Source organism: Panthera tigris, chromosome A1, assembly GCF_018350195.1.
Source record: "Panthera tigris isolate Pti1 chromosome A1, P.tigris_Pti1_mat1.1, whole genome shotgun sequence".
In the NCBI taxonomy this organism is placed as follows: domain Eukaryota; kingdom Metazoa; phylum Chordata; class Mammalia; order Carnivora; family Felidae; genus Panthera; species Panthera tigris.
The window spans coordinates 6,236,656-6,251,695 of NC_056660.1; the positions used below are offsets into that span (position 1 = coordinate 6,236,656).

The 15,040-nt window shown below is 40.0% G+C and overlaps 1 protein-coding gene across 4 annotated transcripts in view; it reads left to right on the top strand.

Annotated features, from left to right (window-relative positions):
* The window catches only part of WASF3 (WASP family member 3), a 133,223-nt gene that overhangs the window by 11,598 nt on the left and 106,585 nt on the right, over positions 1 to 15,040 (top strand). Inside the window, exon 2 of one of the 4 annotated variants that reach the window (XM_042987408.1) lies at positions 4,666 to 4,888. The exons of the other annotated variants lie outside the window; for them this stretch is intronic. The gene's annotated coding sequence lies outside the window, so the exon portion shown is untranslated. The remainder of the gene's footprint in view (positions 1 to 4,665; positions 4,889 to 15,040) is intronic. 4 annotated transcript variants of the gene reach the window in all.

Consider the following 15,040-nt stretch of genomic DNA (forward strand, 5'->3'; position numbering starts at 1 on the left):
TCTCACGGAGTTAGGAACAAAACAGCAAACTAAACACGGAGGAAGTACAGTTGACCCTTACCGTGGGGGTTAAGGATGCTGACCCCTGGGCAAAGATTCACATGTAATTTTCGGGTATGGATTTTAAGTCAAGGTCTGAAAACCTTTCCCTGCACCCATGTTACAGAAGGCTTCACCAATGATTTCCTTAAGAAGTTAGGTAGCTTTCAGCTCTTACATTTTGATTTCTGCTGCACTTGGAGTTTATTCTGGTGTGTGATATTATGAATGGGTCTCATCTTATCTTCCACGTGGCTATTCACTTGCCCCAACATTGATGAAGCCCATCTTCGCGCAAGTCATTTGAGATGCCACCATTATTATATATTACTAGGTTTCCGTATATAGGTTGGGTCTGTTTTTGCATTCTCTGTTTCATTTCCCTGGTCTGTCTGCCTCTTTGAGTGCTACCACCACAATTTTAATCATGGAACTTTGTTCTCGTATCTGGTAGGGCTACTTCTCCCTCGTTCCAGTTCAGTGTTAACTGAGCGTCAACTTGTCTAGCTCCATAAAGAAGCTTCCGAGGAATTTTTATTGCAGTTGTGTTATATTTGTAAATTAGTTTAGGGAGAACCAACTGCCAATCTCCTGAAGTTGCGATATCTCATCCATGAATGGTGGATGCGGAAGTCTCACAGGGTGTGCCTTTTCAGGAGTGTGAGTCTGTAGATTTCTTCATGGAAGTTTTGAACATTTCTTGTTAAGTGTGCGTTCTTTTCTCTTGCTGTTACAAATGGGGTTTTCTCTTCCATTACATATCCTGACTGGTTATCGGTTGTGGACACGAAGGCTCTTGTTTTTTTGTTTGTTAATTTTATATCCTGCTGCCTTGCGGAATTCCCTTTCTTGAGTTATTTTTTATCACTGATTCTTTTGATTTTCCAGGTTTACTGTCATGCAATCAGCTAGTAGAGAGTTTTATTTCTCCTTTTTCACTGTTTGTGTTTTTAGTTGTTTTCTCTTGGTGAATGCCTCCAGATTAATTAATGCTTACAGTGTTAAATAGTAGACAACGTATTGGGCATCCTTGCTTGGTTCTTGGCCTTAAGTGGGCATGCCTCTAGTTTTGACCCAGTAAGATGTTGGCACCCCCGCTCTCTTGTGTGCGTGCTCTCTTGTGGGTGTACTCTCTTGTGTGGGTACTCCTACGCACATACTCTCTCTATATGTATCGGTAAAGTCATGTTAAGAAGCATCCATTCATTCCTATTTATTCAAGAGATGGTTTTCCAAAATTAGGAATGGATACTGAATTTTGTCAAGGGTTTTTTTCGGGCCTTTTTGGAGGTTATTATGTATTTTTTCCTCATTAGATTTATTAGTATGGTGAGTTGTTATTATTCAATTTGCTAATACTGAATAACAATAATAATAATACTGGTTTTTTTTTTTTTATTCCTTTAAGTTTATTCATTTATTTTTGAGAGAGAGAGAGAGTATGTATGTGTGTGAGCAGGGAAGGGGCAGAGAAAGAAGGAGGGAGAGAATCCCAAGCAGGCCTCACACTGTCAGTGTAGACCCTTGACATGGGGCCTGATCCCACAAACCATGAAATCATGACCTGAGCTGAAATCAAGAGTTGGACGCTTAACTGACTGAGTCACCTAGGTGCCCTGGGTTTTTTTTTCTTTAATATTTTATTTCATATGTCTGCATCGGTGTTCCTAAGTGCTATTCGTTTGTAAAGGTGTTCTTTTTTTTTTTTTACTATCTTAATTGGGTTCAGGTATTAACGTTACAGTTTTTTATGTTATACTTGATTCATAAAAAGAATTTGGAAGTTACTCTTTATTTTTCATGTTTTAAAACAATTTAATATTGGAACTGTCTGTTTTTTAAGGGTTTGGTAGATTTCCTCTGGGCTCTCTGGTTTGGTCCTCTTTCAGTAAGGTAGTTCTTTGGTAACTTTTTCTGATTCTTCTAGGGAAGTTAGTTGGTTTAAGCATTGTCTCTGCTGGGGTCCGTTTTGATACGCTGTATTTCCTAAGAAATTATCTATTTCATCTAGGTTTTTAAATGTGTTTGCATGCAAGGGGGCAGGGTACTCTTTTATGATTTATAGGTTTTATCTTTTTTGTATTCGTGTATTCGCTTCTTTTTTTCCTTTGCTGAAATTAGTGTATGCTTTGTTTTGTTATTTCAGCTGTACAGGTCTGTGGCATTACGTCCTTTAAGTGCAACCATGAGCACCATTCAGCTCTAGAGCTGCTTCACCTTCCCATAATCCAAATTCTGTGCTGGTTGAATATTCACCCCCCGTTCTTCCCTTCCCCCAGCTCCTGGCAACCACCGTTCTCCTTTCTGTCTATGAATCTGATGACTCTAGGTCCCTCATATACGTGAACTCAGTTTTTTTTTTTTTAAAGAATGAGAATTTTTATTAAGTTAATTTCTGCTTTTGTATCTTTACAGTTACCATCTTTAAAAAAATGTATTTATTTTAAAGTAATCTCTAGACCTAACATGGGGCTCGAATCATGACCCTGATCTTAAGAGTTGTAAGCTCCACCAACTGAGTGAGGGGCCTTCTTTGTACTCCTTTTGGTTTACCTTGTTCTCCTTTTTAGCTTTTTGAGTTAGGAATGGAATTCATTCATTTTCTGCTCTTAAAAAATTGACATAGGTGGTTAAGGCTCTGGATTTGTTTCTGATTAGTACTTTAAATTCTTCCATGGAGTCTGATATGTAATATTTTCATTATCATTATTTTTTAGGAATTCTGTGACTTGTTTGTATATTCTCTTTCTTCCAAGAGTTGTTTAAGGTTTTCGGTGGGAAGGCTTTAAAAAAATAATTTCTAGCTTTTCTCTGATTTTTAAGAAAAAAATGTTAATTTTATTGATACTGATAAAAATCACATTAGAAGTGTGGAGCTTGGTGCATTTTCACAAAATGTATTCCATCACCCATGAAACTAGCACCTAGAACATTCCAGTGTCTCCTTTAAGTCATGACCACCCTGCTCTCCAAGGGCATCCCCTATGCTGACTTCTAAACTGATGAGTTTTGCCTGGTTTCGAATTTTGATCATTATAAATGGTTTTGTATTTAGATCTTTTGTTCACCAATTTTTAAAAATTCGTCCATGTTGTTGCAAGTACTCTTGGGTCATTTATTCTTCTTGCTGTGTGTGATTCCATTGTGTGTACCATAATTCATTTATGTTTCTCTTCTTGTACCATTTTACATTGTTTCCAGTCTTTCAGCTTTCTTTGCAATTTTGATCACTGGTTATTGTTGGTAATATTGCTATTTCAAGATTACGTTCATGATTTATTTGTGCCTTATCCTGGGATTAATGTTTTGTGTTTGTTCAAAGGAGGTATATTCTCTATTCTTAGAGCATGGCGCTCATATATGTCCAAAAAAACCCTTCTTTATTGGTTACGTTGTTCAGATCATTTACTTTTTTTTTTTCAATGTTTATTTTTGAGACAGAGACAGAGCATGAACGGGGGAGGGTCAGAGAGAGAGGGAGACACAGAATCTGAAACAGGCTCCAGACTCTGAGCGGTCAGCACAGAGCCCGACGCGGGGCTCGAACTCACAGACCGCGAGATCATGATCTGAGCCGAAGTCGGATGCTCAACTGACTGAGCCACCCAGGCGCCCCTAGATCATTTACTTTTAGTCTTTGTTTATTTTCCTTCCTGATCTGTTTTGGGTACTGAGTAGTGCGTGTCTCTTATTTATAGAGATTGTATTTTTTCTTGGATTGGTTGTAGTTTCTGTTATTTGATTCATAGATATTAATACTTTTTTTGCATTGTGAAATAATAGCTTTTAGCATTCATCCGCTTGAATACTTTTTGTCTTAACTTTTATCTTGTCTGGTATGATTGCCACCTAATTGCTTCCATTTGCCTGATAAGTTTTTGTGCATCGCTTTATTTTTAGCCTTTTTGAATCTTGCATCTTAAATCTGTCTTCTCGTTACTACGGTACAGGGTTGGCCTTTGCTCTCTGAGGAAGTTTGAAAATCTTTTAAGTAGGCAAGTTTAGTTCATTCACATGAATTGTTATAACTGAGATACTTGTTTTCAGCTCTGTTGTCATCTATGATACAGTTACCGTGTGTATCGACCTTACTGTGTTCACTCATTATTACGTGTATTTTCCTTGAGCTTGATAAAGACAACTTCGTATCTAGGAAGGAATAAATTTTTGTTCTAGCGGTTACTTTTCAATTATGTACCTGTATAGTACACCCTCCCCCTTTTTAACCATTTTAACCCATTTTACTCTCTTGTATGTCACCTTGATACGGCTTCTTTTGATTCTCACCTGTTACCAATACAGTAGTGATTTTATTGTTTTTTTCTTTCTCTTTTACCTCCCCATTTTACTCACTCACTTAACTTATTTATAGTGTATGCGCTCGCTCGCAAGCCGGGGAGGGGCAGAGGGAGAGAGAGAATCTTAAGAAGCTCCATGGCCAGTGTGGAGCCCTACTTGGGGCTCGATTTCATGACTGAGATCACGATCTGAGCCGAAACCAAGAGTCGAGACGCTTAACCGAGTGAGCCACGCAGGTGCCCCTTCCCATTATTTTTGTTGCAATTTTCTGCTTTGTCACAACGTAGGTTTATGTACCTCTATCCGTGACCCTCGTCTCGTTTTTAGTTTTAGTTCTGCCGTTGAATACACAGACTGGGCACTTCTTCATCAGTCCTCTTCAGTCATCCTGTGACCGGTGGGAGATTCTGCATTGTGTGAATGGAGGTCTCAGTTCTTGGCTTCCCCAGGAGAAGATTTATGTGTGGATCCACACTTGCTCTGGAATAAAGGTGGCCGGACGGAAAGTAGCAAGCACGAAGCAGTTTATTAAGGACAGTACATCCTCAAGGTGGGAGAGTGGGCAGGCCCAGAAGTGGCAGCTGCCGGGGTTAGAGGGGACATTTCTTTCTGTGTTTGCATAGGTCATGGGTCACAGCTAGGGCCATCTCCCACTGAGGGCTGAGGTTGCTTCCAGTCATCTATGGGACTACTCCCACAGGTTAGGAAGGGGAGCTCTTGGCCCTATACACACACGGTTCTTGCCAGAACTGTCATGGCCATCTCCCCCAGGGGGTGGGGGTTGAAACCACAGTGTAAATATATTAAAATGAATCTACAGGTTACCCTGGGACAGAGGTTGAAGAGGAGAGCCATGTTCTACACCTGTGGCTCTTGGTCTGTCAGCCCTGTGTGTTGGAAGCCACAAAGTCAGGGGGAACCTGGGTGGCTCAGTCGGTTGAGCCTGACTCCAGCTCAGGTAATGATCTCAGGGTTCGTGAGTTCGAGTCCCACATGAGGCTCACGGCTGTCAGCTCAGGGCCAGCTTCACATCCTGTTTCCCTCTCTCTGCCCCTACCCCACTCATATCCTCTCTCTCTCTCTCTCTCTCTCTCTCTCAAAAACGAATACACATTTAAAAAAAAAAAGCCACAAAGTCAGGATGTTGTGCCCTCAGGCTTCTTATGTGTCTCCTGTGTATCACTGCCTTTGCCTCTTACTCATGTCTGACTGCCTGTTCCATTCCTTGGTTAGATGGAGCTCAGTGTCTAGTGCATCCATTGAATATAATGGATTAACTTCTCTCCCGTGGATGTAGAAGTGTGTTAGTTTTGTGTCTTTGGGAGAACTGAGAAGATAGTCATGCCGATCATTCTGTGTCTTTGATTCAGGTGATGAGCCTGAGTTGAGAAGGGTGATTGGAATCCTCAGGATGCGTGCCTGTGTAAGCATTTTTTGAGTTCTTGCTTGTTCGAGTATTTTTCATGGTCCTGATAGTTGAAGGACAGCTTGGCTGGATATAAAAACCTATGTTTCGCTAAGTTTTCGGGCTGACGCAGGGCTCCATCTCACAACCGTGAGATCATGACCTGAGCCAAAATCAAGAGTCGGATGCTTAACCAACTGAGCCACCCAGGTGCCATCCCTCTTTCAGTATTTTAAATATCTTTTCCCAGAGTCTTGACTCTTTATACCCTGGAATACGTGTGTCTTCAGTTACATGATGTTTGACCTTCTTTGCCTGTTTTCTGTTTCATTCACTCTCTACATACTCATTTCTTTAGGTTGTTTTCTCACTTTTTCTTAATGCCTTTTATTAAATTTTCATTTGAAGTTAATTTCCTTTGGGAACCTTTTCATTTAATCTTCTGCAACAGGATTTTTTTTCTTCTATTTTTTTCCCAATTAAGTTCAGCTTGCTTTTGTCTCAGTTTCTTTTTCAGTCCATTTTCATTCTCAGCTTCTGTATTAGATTCACATGTGCTTGTTTGAGGGTACTCAGTTCGGTTTTGAGTGTCATACTAGAGTTTTCTTTGGTTTCACAGATGCTTTGGGGGAGAAGTTTTGTTAGTGAAATGCTTTGATTTACATTTTCTGTTTTCTTCTAGCAGTTTTGTGTGGGTATGGACTTCATTTACGTTTTTGAATCCCTGTTTATTTTGTGAGTAGGTTTCTTGGTTGGAGAGCACTCTTTCCGGTTGTTCCCCAAAGTTCTTTTAATGATGTCAGTTTTGGTGGGCGGGTGGCTTGTCTTATATTTGCTTTCATTTCTGCAGTTTCTTAATTTTCCTCTTCTTTCTTTCTTTCCCCTTTCTGCCATGTCTCCAAGACGTGCCAGTCTCTAAATAACTGACCCTTCTTCACAAACGTTGCTTCTCCAAGGCTGCGACTTCTAGTTCCACTCACTTTCAAGCCCCTCTCTTGCAGCCAGTTCTGTGAACTACCAAGTCTTGATCTGTGTTCAGTGACGTAGCACTTTTTCTCCCCCCAGGGGGTTGAGGGTCATTTAAGTCTTCCACATGTCTCTACTCTGTTTTATATAACCTTTCATCTCTCCAGCTTTGTTCTCTCCAGCCATAGGCTTTCAGTGGTGTAGGATGGAAACTCTGTTGGAATGCAGTTTATTTATTTACAGGTTATTTGAAGGCTGTTGTATTCTGCTTCCTATTCAGGCACGAAGGCATGGGTCATATGTGGATATTTTTGCTCTTCTTATAGATGTTTCGGAAAGAGGATGTATGGGGAGATTTGGAATCAGGGTGGCCAAACTCTTGCAAGCCTGGAAGTCCTGCCAGACAAGCATAATCTTAACATCAAATATTGTCAAGGAATAAATTATAGGACAGTCTCATTCATGAACATACTTGCAAAAATCCTTAAACATAATAATGAGATCTACCAGTGTAAAAGGGTAATATGAGCGTTTTGTATTTATTCTAGAATGCAAGGTTGGCTTAATACTCAAAATCAAATGTATCTCATCATATTAATGAAGGAGAAAAACTAGTATAATCATTATGAGATGCAGAAAGCACTCAAATTTAATATTTGTTCATGTTGAAAAACTCTTAAGCAAACTAGGAAAGAATGATCTCAGGAAGAGTATCTACAAGGAAACTTACAGCAAATGTCATATTAATGGTGTTCAGTGATGGAATGCTTATCTTCTGAAATTGGGAATGAAATAAGAATGCTTGTCCCTACCACATTTATTCACCATTATGCTGTAGGTTATGGCCAATGCAGTAAGAAAAGAAAAGTAAAAGGATAAGAATTAGAACAAAAAGAACAATTGAATATATGTAGGTAGTACAGTTGGTCTGTGTAGTATTGTATATAGAAACATCCAAGAGAATCTACACATAAGTTACTAGACTTTAGAAGTGTATTTAGCATGGTTGTTGAATTCTCTATAGCAATTGGAAAATGAAATTAACAAAGACATTGTTCTGGCATTAAAGGTCCCAATATATAGGAGTAGAAGTAGCAAGAATTTTATAATACCATTGTGCAGGACACTATAAAATATTTAGAGAATTTAAGGGAAAGGTAAGGAAAGGGGGACTATATCATGTTCATGAAATGAAAGCCTTAATATTATGGAGATGTCAGTCCTCTCTAAATCAATACATGGATTCTGTTCAACCTTAGACCATAGCCTGAAAAATTTGGGGAGGAATGGAAATTGACTATTTGTGTCTAAAATTTATGTGGAAAAATAGAGGGCCACGAGTTTCAAGACATTCTTGAAGAACAACAAATCCCTGGCCTTATCAGATACATAGAGTTATTATAAAGCTATAGGATTCAAGCAGCGTGGTATTAATGCGTGTAAGCGTAGGCAAACACGATTAATGAAGTGGAGTAGAAAGCCCTAAAGCAGGCCCAGGCATTTATAGATGTCTGATTATGTTAAGTGCAAAACAGTCTGGAAAGAATGTTTTTTTTTTTTGATAAAAATTGTTGTGTGATTGTTAAGATGGCTGTCCCTAATTGACATTTGACCCCTATCCTGTATCATACTCAGAGATCAATTCCACACAGACTACAGGTCTACAGGTAAAAAATAATACAGAAAATCCTCATGGCCTGTGAGCAGGAGAACCTTTCTTAAACAGGACACAGAAGGCCCTGACTATAAATAAACAGATGCTAAGTTGAACTGAGTATTAAGAACTTCTGTTTATTAAAGTGTACCATTGAGATTCAAAAAGTAGTCCATAGGCTGAAAAAGAATGTTTGAATCACATGTAAACTGACATGTCTCCTACCTCGAAAATTTGAAGAGCTGGCAGAGATCAGTAAGAGAGCCAGATAACCTAACAGATCAATGGGCAAGAGACTTGAACTTGCACTTTTCCAGAAGATGTACAAATAGCCAATGAAGATACGAAAAGAAGTTTAAACTCAGTAGTCGGGAAGTGCAGAATAAATAATGCTGAGATATCGCCACAGTCTTCAGATGGGCTAACGTTGAAAAGACCGGCAGTCTGTAGCGTGGAGCCACCGGAATGCATATCCCAGCTGATGGGAGTGGAAATTGGTACATACGCGTCGAAGAGCTGTTGGGGGTTGTACCGAAGTTGGAGGTCCACATTCCTCGTGAACCAGTATCTGTCTTCTACGTATACGCTCCATAGCTATGCGTGCACGATTGCACCAAGATACGTGTACGGTGGTGTGCATAGAAGCATTATTTGTAATACCCCATTTGGATACATCCCACGTGTTCGTCAGTAGCACAACGATTATGTAAAGTGTGGTGGATTCATCCACCACCCAGTGATAGAAGTGAAAAAGTTGAAGCCGTGTGCGACAGCAGTAATAATCTCATAAATTTGACGTTGAGTGAAAAGATGCTAGACAGCAGAATCCAAACTGCATGCTTTTGCTAAATACGGTTTTAAAGGGGTGTCAGGAACAGGGGAGGTGATTATCTTTGGGGAAGAAGAAGGGATTCTAAGTGAGAGAGGCACGATGGGTACTTCTGAGGGTGCTGGCATGGTCTTATTTCATGATCTTGATGGTGGTTCCCTGGATTTGTCCACTTTGCGTTAATCCTTCAAGCCGCAGTTTCTTTAATAGCTAGATTTATTCTATATACGTCACGTTTACACTGGTGTTCGGATATAGATTTCCTTCACAGCTCGTGTTCGGTTTTGATTCAGTTCACTTATAAGTGTTAATCTTTTCATCGAAAACCAATGTGGGTTTTGAGCCAGCTCTCTCCCCCTCCCCCTGTCTATTTTTTCTAGCGGAAGTCCTGCCTCTCTGACAGCTGCAGACCTCATTAGTCCTCCTTGCTTCTATACTCTCGACCAGCAGTTTTCTCAGTGTAGAATGGGACCTCGGGGAGTCTCCAGCACCTTTTTAGGGGTCATTGAGGTCGCACTTACTTTCAAAATTAGGCTAAAATATAATTTGCCCTTTTTACTCTCATTATTTCAGAGCATATAATAGGGTTTTTCAGAGGCTGCATGACAGAGCTAACAGTTACTTGAAAAGACTATTAAAAACTCCTCTTTCCAACTAGATATCTGTGTAAGACTGAATTGTCTCCACACACTGCAGCCAAAACAACGTGTTACAGTGGAATGAATTCAGAAAGCAGATACGAAAATCCAGCTGCCTTCTTTTAAGCCAGATGTTAAAGAAACTCGTAAAAATACAATGGTGCCAATGGTTTTTTGTTTTGAGAAATACAGTTATTTTTTAAGATACGTTTGTTCACACATAATGAATTTATTTTGTCCTTTTCAGTGCTTTTTTTTTTTTTTTTTTTTTTTGAGAGAGAGAGAGAGGGGGAGAGTGAGCGCATGTGTGTGAGCCAGGGAGGGGCAGAGAGAGAGAGAGAGAGAGAGAGAGAGAGAGAGAGAAAATCTTAAGCAGGCTTCATGCCCAGCATGGAGCCCAGTGTGAGGTTCTGTTTCATGACTGTGGGATCTTGCTTGACTTGAGCTGAAATCAAGAGTTGGGCGCTTAATTGACTGAGCCACCTAGGCACCCCAGCGTTTTATTTAAAACATTTTTCTCATAATTTCTAATATGGTGAATATTGATACATACAACTCATGAACAATCACAGTTTGGGGTTTCAGATGGTAAGAGGTCCTGAACAAAAATTTTAGAGGATTATTGCTTCATACAGCAGTGGTTCACCCAGGGAGTTTTAAAGATACTCATGCCTGTGTCCTGGTCCCATAAATTGTGATTTAATTGGGCCTGGGGTGTTGCATAGGTTTGAAATTTCTAAATGACCTCTAGAGGATTCTGCCGTGTACACAAGCTTGGGAATTCTATTGATTTATAGTTTGGGATGGTGGTATATTGTATGCTTATGTGACTTCTGCTCTTGAGGTCTTGAAAAACAGATAAGGTGCTGGACCCCAGATTTGTACAAACACCTTACCTTGGGGGTCTTAATTTCATTTCTGGTTGTTGCTGTTATGTAGAAAAACAACCGATTTTTCAGAAAATAATTTTTAAAAAGTTTTTTTTTTTTTAACATTTATTTATTTTTGAGACAGAGACAGAGCTTGAGCGGGGGAGGGGCAGAGAGAGAGAGGGAGACACAGAATCTGAAACAGGCTCCGGGCTCCGAGCTGTCAGCACAGAGCCCGACACGGGGCTCGAACTCACGGACCGTGAGATCATGACCTGAGCTGAAGTCGGACACTTAACCGACTGAGCCACCCAGGCGCCATTTGACCCTGAGCTTTTCTTTGTGGGAAGAGTTTTAATTATTAATCCAGTCTGTTAACTTGCTACGACCTAATTCAGCTTTTCTCTTTCTTTTTTAGTTACTTTTGTTAACTTATATGTTTCCAGCAACTTTCCTTTTCATCTGAGTTGTCCAGTTTGGTGGCGTACATTTGTTGGTTATTCCTTTATAATTGGTTGGTGGTAATTGATGTTTTCTTATTTCATAACTGATTTTGTGCTCTACTCTCTTTTTATCTTGGCCAGTTTCAGGGTTTGTCAGTTTTGTTGATCTGCTTCCATCTAGGTAGGATTTAACCTCAAAATCGTTTAAAAAATGATAATTACCTGATGTCTGTGATTGGACTATGGAATTTTAGGATGATGATTGTCTGGGATTGTTTTTTGAACATGAAATGGATACTTAGTCTCTGTAAAAACAACAAGAGAGAAACTAGATTGAAATACATAAGTAGAGGTGCCTGGGTGGCTCAGCTGGTTGAGCATCTGACCCTTGATTTTGGCTCAAGTCATGATCCCTGGGTCTTTGGATCTGTCTCTGTGTGGGGCTCGTTGACTCTGTCCCTCTGCCCTTCTCCCCTGCTCTCTCTTAAAAAAAAAAAAAAAAAAAAAAAGTAGTAGTAAGGTGTCTAAGCTAGAGAAAGGGGAAGGATACTGATGATTGATTATAAGTAAGTTATTTAATTATAATCCTTATTTTTTTTTGCTTACCTTTTATTGGGTCATTTCGGGTGGTAGACAAATGAAATTCAAATATTTCAGTGTTCCATGGATTAAATAAGTGAGTAATCTGGGTCCGGACAAGTGTCGAATTGAAGTGCCAATGACAGAAAATAAGGTTGAAAATAATATTTCTCCTCTTCTGAGGAGACATTTCTGTTTGGGTTATTTTGCACATATAACATAATCTCACATATATTGTGTTTTACCTGTTTTACCATTATTTATTTATGTATTTTTGGTCTCTGTGAATTTCTGATAAAAACAAAGGAAAAAAAGAAAAACGTAGACCATCTTGCAGTCCCCCCTCCGGCCTCCCGTGCAGTGATGTATAGACATGATATGTACCCTTGCAGTGACCCTTTTCTACCAGGGGGTGACATTCCTCATGGTTAGTGTGAACCCTGATTATGCATGGTCATCAGAAATGAATGAACTGGTAATGCAAAGGAATGGATGAATCCAGAAAAAATGAACCACATCATGCTGAAAAACAGACGATTTCCAGACTGACTGTGTTTCTGAAACCTCAGATGTCGAACATTGGAGATGCCTGCATTTCCAGGAATTTCTTACTGTGTATTTTTGGCTTTCTAGTATATAAGATTTCATTAAAAAATAGCCTCTTAAACTTTTCCTTTTAGAAGAGTATTGGGGCAGATCCATTAATATGAATGTGTCTAGAAGTGGGCTTTTTCAGAGGTTCTGTAGCATGACATGGGTTAAAAGTATGTGCACTTTCCATTTCTGTCAGGAACATTGGAAAGAATCTCCGTGAATGGAGTTACTCTCTCAATGGGCTTTGTATAAAACTGGCCAAGCATTAGATTCATATTCTTTCATAGGTCCAATTAGCATTCAAATATTATTTCTGAAGTGTTGGATTTAATATATTTTAGAGCTTCTTGACCCTCGCCCCCCAACTTTCTCCCTCCCCCCCCCAATTTTCTAATTACAGCCTCAAATTATTTCTAGTAATTTTAGAATTTCTTTTCTTGAAGATGGCATTTGTTTTTACAGGCAGTGATGGTTAATGAAACCCTTCCTTCTCTGGAGGAATGGAATATGATTTCCTAAATTGAGTAGAATTTGATTTATCCTAGTCTTCTGATTGAAGTGCTAAAATAAATCAGAAGATTCAGCAAATTTAATTTGAAGCTCCCTGAATTTTTGAAGTGGTAGGCATACGAATGATTAACTAGAAAAAGCAAATTTTTGGAAAGTTGAATGAATAGAAGCCCAGAGTGCTTTGAGTTGACCAGAGCATTTTGATCGGTTTCCCTTCCCTTTCCCCCAGATGCAGAAATGATAAATGCTACATCTTAAGGTTATATTTTACTGCTTTCTTTCTGGTTCTAGAGTACCGAAGTTAATCTAGCATAGTTTTGTAACTTTTTTTAGGCACTGTTATTTTCTTGCTGCTGTATGTAAGTTTCTTCGGTTAGCTTCAGTTTTCTTAATTTGCTGTTTTTCCTTCCCAGTGAGGTTTCCTACACGTATGTATATATTTAATAGCTTTATCACCCAGAGTTTCACTTTGGCTGGTAATTGTTCCTTTGGGAAGGAAAGTAAGGGGGAAACTTCATAAATTCATATTGTGATAGAAGGAAGCAGTAGGACACGAGTTAGCTGTAAATGTCAGAGAAGGACGGGGAGTAGTCACGAGTGACAAGTTAGCGTGGAGAAATCAGTCGGCACCCTTCCGCTCTCGTTCCAAACAGACTCATTCCCTTTGCAGCTGCTTGGTGTTCTAATGAGAAGTTACTGTTAACCTAAAAGAATTAAAACAGCCAATTATTTTACCAGCAAAATGGGTTTATCCGGGGATAGTGGAGAACTGCAGTCTGAGACATGAAATCTGTGGAAGGCCAGTCCCCCAGACGAAGGAGAGGAATGTTAATTTATTGAGAAGGAGGAGGAAGTTGGGAGGGGTTGTTGGGAACAGAAAGCCCCTCGGAGAGAAGCAAGAGTTCAGGGTGACAACGGTTTCTCTTTGGCTGACTTGAAGGGGTAGCACATTCCTTGTAGGAGATGCGGTGTCCCATCTTTTCCCGTTGGGACCTGTAATTGACACTGCTTCCTGTAATTGATGTTGAGTGGGCCAGGCTCCCCTTTCTGGCCTCCCTGGTCCTTTTTAGTGAGGTTTTCCTTCGCTCATTTTCACATTACAGAACCACTGCTTTTGTGGGTAAGGGGTCCCAAGTTGTCATGTTTTCAGTGAAGATAATCAGAATTCCTTGGCTTTTTGTTTTTAATTATCTTGTACTAGAGATTCTTTGACAATCGTTTGCTACAAACTGGGCTTTGGTTTCGGAAGAACACAGGGGGGCTGTTTGGGATATTGAGGAGGAAGGGATATGTACTGGTACTTTGGGATAGGATGTTAGCAGGTGTGGATTGAAATATGTTTGCTTTCGGGACTTCGAATCGGGAGTAAAGGCAGTTTCCGTGAGCGTTTGGCAGGTTTGTGGCTGTAGACACTGAGTTCTTTAGTATCTCAGATTTCCCTTTGCAAGTCCTTCTACCAAACTTGTTTCACCTGTAGCGGATGTACAGGGTTTAGGGGCTGCCTTCCGCACTTGTTTCATTTCTAGCTCACATGATGCTTCTAGTCTTTTTTTTTTTTTTTTTTTTTTTTTTAACTGACTTCCATCATCTGTTGTCTTTTTGAACAGGGGGATGTACATAAACGCAATCATGTAGAGATGGTTCCTGGCTAGACCTACCCCTTTGTAGGTTTCAGGCTCGGGACTGATGACTGATGGCCTCTGAGACCGGCTGAGACAGAATTGCAAGCCAGTGGAGCAGGGGCTCTGGGGGCAGACTCATTGGGTTCAAATCTTGGCTTTGCCATTTCCTAGCAGCGTGGTTTCTGGGGCACTTGCCAACTTCGGGGAGCCTTGCTCTTCTCATCTATAAAACAGTAACTACCCCATAGAGTTGTAAGGAGTAAAGGAGAGCATGTAAATAATAAATAAAGGGTTGAGAGTGATGTACCAAGAATAGAAACCTGCCCGGCAGCCGGCAGAATAGAGGACGACAGAAAGAGTAAGAACATTCTTGAGAAAGTTTCAGACCTGTGTGTGCAGCATTGACCACACTTTTGAAGAGAGGGACACAACCACCTAGGTGTCCTTTTTAGCTGTTAGAAGTAATAGGGGAGAATTATGAGGGGATAATTTGTCAACCAGAAAGGTGATGACAGGCCTCTTTGTGGATGTTTAGAACAGGGCAGGAGGAAATTAACGCCGAGTTAGTGATTTGGGGTCTTGGTGCGAAGAGA